This window comes from Thunnus thynnus, chromosome 2 (assembly GCF_963924715.1).
Source record: "Thunnus thynnus chromosome 2, fThuThy2.1, whole genome shotgun sequence".
Classification (NCBI taxonomy): Eukaryota; Metazoa; Chordata; class Actinopteri; order Scombriformes; family Scombridae; genus Thunnus; species Thunnus thynnus.
The window spans coordinates 10,633,617-10,642,903 of NC_089518.1; positions in this window are offsets into that span (position 1 = coordinate 10,633,617).

Sequence of the window (9,287 nt, forward strand, 5' to 3'; positions counted from 1 at the left end):
TATCCAGATACTACTTTTAAACTTATCCCCCTCTTTTTTTGCAGCTAATCTCAGACAAATGTACTTTTTCATGATTTATGTCACTCTTTATTTCCGCCTGATGTCAAAAATGTTTGGATCAGGAAACTTAAGTGGGATATGAATTCTGTTCCTCCGTATTCTGGCTCACACAGCGATAATGTTTTGAGTTGGAGCGGTGGTGAAAAATCTTCTGTCCCTGCAGAAATGCCTAGAAAAAGCAAAGGGCCCCTGCAGGAACATTGCAGTGCTGACACTTTGACAGTTTGCCATGAGTGACGTCTGATCTGTACAAATTTCAGGACTAATAAATCTACCTGTCAGAGCTTGGGACTTGAAAGGGCCGCAGCCCTGCGGCACAGCTTTAACACAACTTGTGTTGATGAAATTCTGTAGGCTGGAGAATTATAGCTGTCAGAAAAACGCCCACATCAAACCTGAAGCCTTGGCGTTCCTTCTTTTTTTCCCCTCCGCTCTCTCAACACTCATATATTGCTCATTCACCTCCTCCCTCCCTCCCTGCTGCCTCTCCCTTCCAGACGTCTCTCTTTTCCTTCCTCCTGTTCTTTCTCACTGCTTGGAAAATGAAACATAGGCGTCCTTTCATGGCTTGGCGACCATCATTACATCATTTTGACACCCTGTAGACCCCCCCTTCAACACACATACACACACATGCATGCACGAACGCACGCACACACACACAAACACACATACACACACATGTTGACCTAGATTAACTTTTGGGGACATTACATAGACTTACATTCATTTCCTGGAGACTTACCCTAGCCCTAACCATAACTACTACTTGCCTAACCCTAACCTTCACCACTGACCCAAAAACCAGCTATTTAGCATTTGGGGACACGGCTTTTGTCCCCAATTGGACAGACCATCCCCAATTAACTGGTCTTTAGTCTGAACTTTGTCCCCAAAAGTAGCGTATGACAGACCCACACATACACACACACACAAAGTTTATCCTAGTTTCTTTTTTTTTAATCATTGACTCTGCCAGTACAAAAAGTTTGCTTACAGACAATAAGTTGTCAGGGGTGACGGGTGTGACTCGTCGGCTATCATGCTCTCAGCTCTCTCCTGGCATTCAGCCACGATGGAGGAGAGGAAGGCAAAGCAATCCCATTGGCTGGCTTGGGTTAAAAATGCGGCCCTGTCACCAGAGTATCAGAGTCACCAGCCGGGAGTTAAATGGACTGAAAGGTGGGAACGCGGCACATGATTTCACAAGAAGGGGTGTTGTATGTGGGTGATTTAAATACCAAAAGGCCCATAAATCAACTACCCACCACTCCCCTCTTGCCACCTCCTCCCATTTCCACATCCTTCCAGGCCCACTGCCCACTGCTCTCCCTCCCCTTTTCACTGGATTTATTCCTGTTTATCTTTGATCCCGGACTGGTTTGCTCCTCATCTCCTTTCAACCCGAGCCGATGTATCCTGTGGGTGATAAATCATCTGTAAGTGTTTAGATACTTGCTGCCGCCGCTGATTTTCCTGTAAACGTTTCGAGAGGGGTGGATCATATTTGCATTCTTCAAAGCGCCGTTGTCGGTGTTAAAAGTTCACTGGAGTCCTGGGGACGAATGGCAACCCAAGCTTATTGATTTAAATGTCAAAAGGTGTGGCTTTTGCATAAGGTTGGGACCCTCCTGGTGCAATGTGATCATTCATTGACAGATGAGTCAAAGAGCCTGTGAAGGTGCTCTGCTTTATCATTGAAATGTTTCAGTCAACTGTGTGAGCTAGGTAGCATTTTACCTAAGGAAAGTGGTTTTAATAAGAAATCATGGTTGGAGACAGGGTGTCTTAGCAGTTAGAAAGGCTGTCACATAGCTGAAAGTTCACATATTCAGTCCCCACAAGAGCCACTTTGTGCCTGTCATGCATGAGTCACTCCTTTCAGAGTGTCATTTTAAATGCCTACATTGCAAATCAGATTGCATTCCATGAATTTGATTCACTTTGATCCCACCTAAGCTATTTTTTCATCAGTCCTATCGCATAAAAGAACGACAATAGAAATATCTTTGTTCATTAGCCCCATGCTGAAACAGCAGCAGTGATTTACACTACACACACCGCCACCGCAGCAATCTGTCAATCCATGTGCTTGTCAATCACTCCGTGTCTCTGTGGGAAGTCGGCTCTGACTGACAGCCCGTGTGATCTCTCCCAAGGGCTGGCAGGAAGGCAACAAAAGGCCTGGCTACAGTAATTGGCAAGATAAAGACATCCCGCCAAAGCAGCACTGTCACTCATTTGGTTCCAGAGCGATGAATCAACATGAAACACGCCACACCAGTTAACCAAAGGGAAAGTATGCTTGTCAGCTAACCGGTAACCAATCAGAAGGCCCGCTCAGGGTCACTTCCCCAGGCGACTGGCTGAGAGGTGACCTGTTTAAACTAACACACCACAGCCCCCTCCTCTGGATTCACCTCTCTAACCTTCTCACCTCCACTCTCCCCTACCCTTGTACATCCTGACCTCTGACTGACCTGTTGGCCTTTTGCTTAGGTCAGCTTAAAACATAACAGCCCCAACGCCTCCCCTCTCTGTCTGCCTAATCTTACCCCCACCCTCCACACACCTGGTTCTCATTTCTCACATTTCACTTTCCGTCAGTGCTGCGGGAGGGACGCCATCTTTCTGTCTGTCTTTGTGAAGGTAGAGAGTGGAGAACATTTAGCTGCCAACATGAGATAAACAATTACTGTCCAGGAACATTTACTGTAGGACTGGTGAGGCAGATTTGACAGGTAGATAAGGTATTCTTTAAACAAACTCTTTGTGGACCCTGTTCAATTCTAATCTATTTAAATCCAACATTTTGAATTTACACACTTTAAACCCTATTGAGTCATTTTAGTGCAACTGTGTTTAATCAGACTCTCAGAATTTAGTTGGTTGAGAGTGTCGTACTCCACTCTGAGGTCAGATAGGGTATCCAGTCTTCTGAAGAGGTCCTGTCACAGTGTGTGGGTTACTGAGTGTGTTTCCTGATGCCCTGTGTCTGACCTCCCTCTCTGTCCTCTCTCAATCACCCCTGTCTCCTCAGACACCTCTCCTCCTCCTCTTCTTCTTCTGCTGCTGCAAGAGGAGAGCAAGTCGATTAAGAAGGGCAGGGGGGTCCCTCACACTGAAAGCCACCAAAGAGGGACCCCCTGTGCAGCATGTAAAAGCCCTCTCTCATACGTACACACACACATACATGGAGATCCCGTGTCTGCCTGCCTGGCTCTTCACAGGGTAGTCATTAGTCATCAGGCAGATCAAAGGACAACCGCAGGAAGTGAAAGGACCCTGACAAGGGGGAGTCCATCTGGCTGGCAGGCCATCGCTCATCCTCAGCTGACAGCGAGGCACACTCTCCATCTGACTGCTGTTTCCACTCCAGGCTTGTGCCTGAAATGTTGCTCATTTCTCAGGAAGAATTTTGTTTTTGATAAAGGCTAATATGGCTGGTTTGCCTTCAGTGTGATAGAAGACATAATTCCATCTCTCTCTACAGCAACTGCTCCAGCAACTAAGATGTGATAAAAATCTTTCGTTTAAAGGAATAGCTTAGAAAAACAACAATTTGTGGTTTTACTGGTAGTTATGTGGTGGTAGTTATTTCTTGATAGACTACAGTTTATTGCTCCACTCAGGACCTCTATGCAGGGTCTCCTTAGTTTGCCCAGAAACAACTCAAGGCCAATTCATACTTTCCGTGTCTGCATGGTCGCAAGGGTCCGTGTTGGTCCGCGTGATGTAAATGTCGTCATCTGCCCATGTCTGCGAGGGTCCGCGCAGCCCCTCTGCAGATGTCCATATGCAGTCTAAACTTTGTGACCGTGCAGACTGTATGCATAGCAAGCACGTCAACTGTGCATGTGCTAGAGGAGCAAACAGGAATGCTCGTCTAGTCTACTGTATGTATGTAATGTATTCCTATTCTCATTAAACTGTCACTTTTCTTTTTTCGACTAATTCTTGTATACAGAAGCTGCATTCAGACTGAAAACAGCCCTGTGTAAAACAATACAAGGGGCTGTGTTGGTGTGGGCATGTTGTTTAAAGTGTTGGTGAGACATACTATCCAGTGAGTCCGGTTGGAGTAACAGATTATTGCATTTAAAGGTTGATCAGAGAAACACTGCACAGCGGTTTGTACTCACAGAGTGGATTTTACAACTCTGGAAAGTTATCACGCTGCAACCCTGTTCACTAGTGGGCACATGTGGAACATGTCTGTGTCCACGGACCTCCAAGAAGAGTTTGAATGGAACCGTGTGCGTGTCCGCAAGACCACGGCTGTCCGTGGACACGGAAAGCATGAATTGGCCTTTACCTCATAGTGACGGCAAGACTCCGGGAAGTCCTTGTGCCCAACTGTGTTTGGCAAGTAGTAGGAAAACAGTAAAAAACATAAATAGTCATGGTTACATTTCTTTTTGTGTACTGATAGAACAAATAGGATATTTTAGAGGTGTTGGTAAGCGTATTTTTGAGCTTTGGATAGAGCTAAGGTAGCTATTTTCCTCTGCTTTACTCTTTATGCTAAGCTAAGCTAATTGCTTCCTGTTTCTGCCTACTTAATGCACAACCAAAAGAGTGGCATTGATCTTCTCCTCTGATGTGCATTACAGGTCTGACAACAGCCATGTCCTTCATGCGCCTAGGGGGGAATGTTTCAACAGGTGTTATACCAATGTCACAAGTAACAACATGTGTGTTTGATCATCAATCACCTGTAAGTACTGGAATTGCAACAGTAATGTCTTAAGTTCCTCTGTTACTGAAAAAGTAAAGTGACTATAGCCTACAGTAGCAAATGACAACCAACAACACTGCAGCCAACCCCTGTCACAGCTGTGGCTTTACCTCTTGACTCATGAATCTGTCCAACTCGCAACGCACACAGCTGCAGACACTGTTGCATACATGCAGTCTAACACTGCGTTGCCTGAGGTCAAATCCTTTACTGATGCCCCATTCTGCACATGCTTCATGTGATCTGTGCATGAGTGACATTGAACAGGTGGTTATAATAATCTAATTAAACATAATAGATTAAAAGAATACAACATATAAAAGGAAAACAGGCTTTCATTTTGTCAATAATATTACATATTATTAAAAAAGCCCCTGCCAACAGTTAATGGTCAATGCAACATAGACAGTATAAAATATTTTTCTCATAGAAAATGATACTGTGTATCTCTTAGTTCTGGAGATGACTTTACTGAACATCTTTTGTGGGTCTGGCATCAAGTTATGTTGATGACCTTATAACCTAATATGATACAAAGCTTATGTGGATCAACTCAGGCTGGTTTCCATTGGCTGTTTCCAAAGTGTAGATTTCAAACAACTCAAGTCAGTTCCAGCATAGCCTCAGACTTTGGAATGACCTGTATATATATATTTATTTTAAGAAACATACTGTTGTAAAATATGTAATTTCTATAGTAACCTCCACTAAGGCTTTCTTGTTACTTACCTTGATATCCTGTTTTTTTTCTAGATTTCATTGCTTATTTCACTCTCATATAAAGCACATTGCATAAAGCACAACTTCTTTCATTGCCAGCTACGTAAATAACGACGATGTTGGTAATGATGATAGTGATTATGAGTCACTCTGAAACATTTATGTAACATGCTTTAGCAATAGCAGCAAAAATTACCACGGGGAAGCCGGTGTAAGAACTGATGCCCCCTTATCTCCACCATCATCCTTCACCTTTCTGACCTGACCACAACCCACCCTGGCTTGTCTGCAGGGTGACCCTTTCCTTTCGCTGCGTGACTGAGTGCCTCTCCTGCCGCACAGGAGGCATCAATTACAGGCCCCGGCCGTCCCGGTGTCACTGCTCTGTAATTAATGGGCTCTCCCGGCGCTGCGCCATGGGGCCTGGCCTCACCGTGAACTCTGCAGGAATTCAGAGACAAACACACACACTTAAAGTTGTACACACACAACAAAGCACACACACACACACACACACACACACAGACACACACATATATGCAAACTTACATGTTGCTTGTGAGACATATAGGCTCACACCTGTTTATGTAATTTTCAAATGTGTCGTTAAATACAGTTAAAAATGCCAGTCGCACATGAACACAAGCATTAACAGTCACATAAATGTGTGCATACATACTTCAGAATGCACACCTAATAATTCAGAAATACCTGTGCACAGTCCTGTCTCCTGTACAGACACATACACTTGTACAAAGCAACTGAGCAAAAGTCACACACACACACACACACACGTACATAGAGGCCCAGCCCCCTGCTGCCTGCCCCTTCATTTGTCAATCAGCCAGACAAACAGAAGCACAAGGTCCTCCAGGTCACAGGGTCATGGGATCCTTTGATTCCCCTGCTACCCTAGATCTCAACACACACTCTCAGACACATTCATGTATTCAAGATCCTCCGGCCACTAAAACTAACCAAAATTCTGTCAACTCCTTTCCCCCCAACGCCCTGAATCCTGTTGACTTTAAATCAGTTCCTCCATTTTTGTTGTTGAGGGGGACATTACTCCTGTTGCAGACAGGCTTGCGATACTTCCCTGAGCTTTTCCTCTCCCCCTCAGCTCCTGCTTTCATTCTCCTCTCCCCCTCCTTTCCTCTTTCTTTCTTTCTTTCCACTTCGCTCCCTCCTTCAAACATCACGCCTGGAGCTGACACTGAGCGTGACCCTGCCTTTATTGTTGCAGCAGGGCAGAGGCGCAAACACAGGGCAGGGACTGTCACCCCAGTGATTAAAGAGCGCATGTTTTCAGTCAAACGCCTCAGAGGGGAGTGATCCCAGAGAGGGAGGGAGGGAGAGAGGGAGGGAAGGGAGGGAGAGGAGGGAAGGAGGGAGAGGCTCAGAGTCAAGCAGGGAGATAAAGAGCTCCTAACGTTTTCACAGCTGAAGAATAAAGGCATTTTGGAAAGTCAAAAGGCACAAAAATGACATTTGCAAAGAGGTTGGGATTGATGCATTGTGCTGGTAGTGTCTTTTTATTAAAAATAAAACACATATCAGTTGATGTTTTCCACCAATTATATGATAAATAATGATATATTTTTTAATTAATCCAAACTTAATTAATTTTAAATTTGTTTTCTTTAAGAATTCCAATCTGTATGTACTCTGTGCCTATGCAAAGTCTCTTGAGTCTTAAATCTAAAGGATTCTGCTTAACACCTTTCTGGCATGACAGCCTGAAAACACTCACTGAACTTTGTCACTATGCCTTAAGGAGCTGCTAACCCACTGAAAAGATTTAATTAGTACGGCTTAAAATGGAGCTTTAACATGACATGATGGACTGTTGCAAAAGCGCTTTTTTGCCCAAAACTTGTCATATTTAGAGATGTTAATGGTCACAAAATATATTGGCATTGTCATCTAAGCTCCATAAACTGTAATTTGGACCACCATATGTGTGCAAGCAGGACCAACAAAATTCAGCTATAGGGAGATCTGTCCTTGGCGACTCTGAGCGAAGTGAATAAAAGAGCGGCTTGTTGAGTTATGGCTGCGGCTAGGAAAAAGAGAGAGTCATAGATGTGACATTCTGACCATTAGACCTTGCTCCGCAAAATATTATTTTTATTAATGTGAACAGGAATCGGTTTCTCCTACAACACTCGCGAGGATTAAAACAAATAGGGCCATGAAAGCGCCAGGCAAGGAAAGAAATAAATAAATAGCACGGCTGCCTCCATATTTCATATAACAGTCACCTCCAAGAGCTGTGGGCCTCTGTGTTAGGCGTCCAAACTAAACACTTGGAAGTTTGCTCAGTCATAAATTAACGGCTTGACAGTCAAAAGTGTTCAAACTAATTCGTCAAATCTCGGCTGCTTTTTTTCCACTGTTTAAATTCATTACAGCAGTTTTTCTTTCTTTCCACAAGGCTTCCAGAAATGTATTTCCCAGTACCACGCAGTACTCTGAAAAGATAATTCTGGAAACTAAAAGCCTTCGACTGTACATCACATGTGCTGCGACCAAAATCCATCAATTTCCCTGCACAGAAATAGGCTTGAATTAATTCCCACCCAAGTACAATTTATCTCCACGGGTTGCTGTCAAGGGATTGGGCTCTGAAGAACCTCCAGGCATCAGATCAACATTCATGGCTCATCAGCTCAACAACTTGTATTTTTGTTAATTCAGCAGTCGTGTTCTGCTAAAGTGGGATAATTACTATTGACAAGTTTTTGCCAAACATGCCAGCGCAGAGTAAACACAGATGATGCCTTTGGCTCAGAGCTTCAGACAAACAAATGTCATGCAGACCAGACAGAGAGAAGGCTGCATGAAGGCAGTGCAGCAGAGCAACCATAATGCACTGTAACTTTTCCTGCAACAGATTCCCTTAAACAGCAGGCACACACATGTCCAAATGCACACGTACCAACCAGGGGTACTCACATCCCAAGTGGTACTTTTGCATTGACCAGGGGGTGCTAGGACTCAAATAGGATTACAAATGGGTGTGATGCTGATCGTCAGTGTATTTGTTGTCAAAATAACCTGTAACCTCCCAGCTACAACAGGCAGCGTGCACAAGACATGCCTCTGTTTTCGTCAGTTTTATCACACCAAATGTTGCATCTGAGAGTGTGAAAAATAGTTAGCAAGCTAGCAAAAAGGAAAAAGAACTTTGACCACACCCTCTGAAAAAAAGAGTAAGATTGAGAGTCTATAGCCATGATAGCAGTTTAGACTACTGATATATAAATCTAACATGCTCACAATGACAATGCTAACATGCTGATGTTTAGCAGGTATAATGTTTACAATGTTCACTGTGCTAACATCTGCTTTTAGCACTGAACACAAAGTACAGCTGAGGCTGACAGGAATGTCATTAGTTTTGCTGATATTTGGTCATAAAACAACGTATTGGACAAAATAAATTTTTGACCTGATGATGGCACAGATGAAAAGTCAGGGGATCAAATTATCATAATTCCACCTGAGGGGAATGATTTGGACCAAATTTCATGGCAATCCATGTAATAGCTGTTGAGACATCTCGCTCAAAACTCCAAATGTCAACCTCATGGTGGCGCTAACAAAAAAAGAAAAGAGGAAAAATCAGAGGATCACCAAAGTCAGTAAGATACATCATGTAGGAAACATGAATATCTGCACCAAATTTCGTGCCAATCCAACTAGTTGATGTTGAGATATTTCACTGAATTGATAAAACTTTGACCTGCTGGTTGCGGAATCTGGA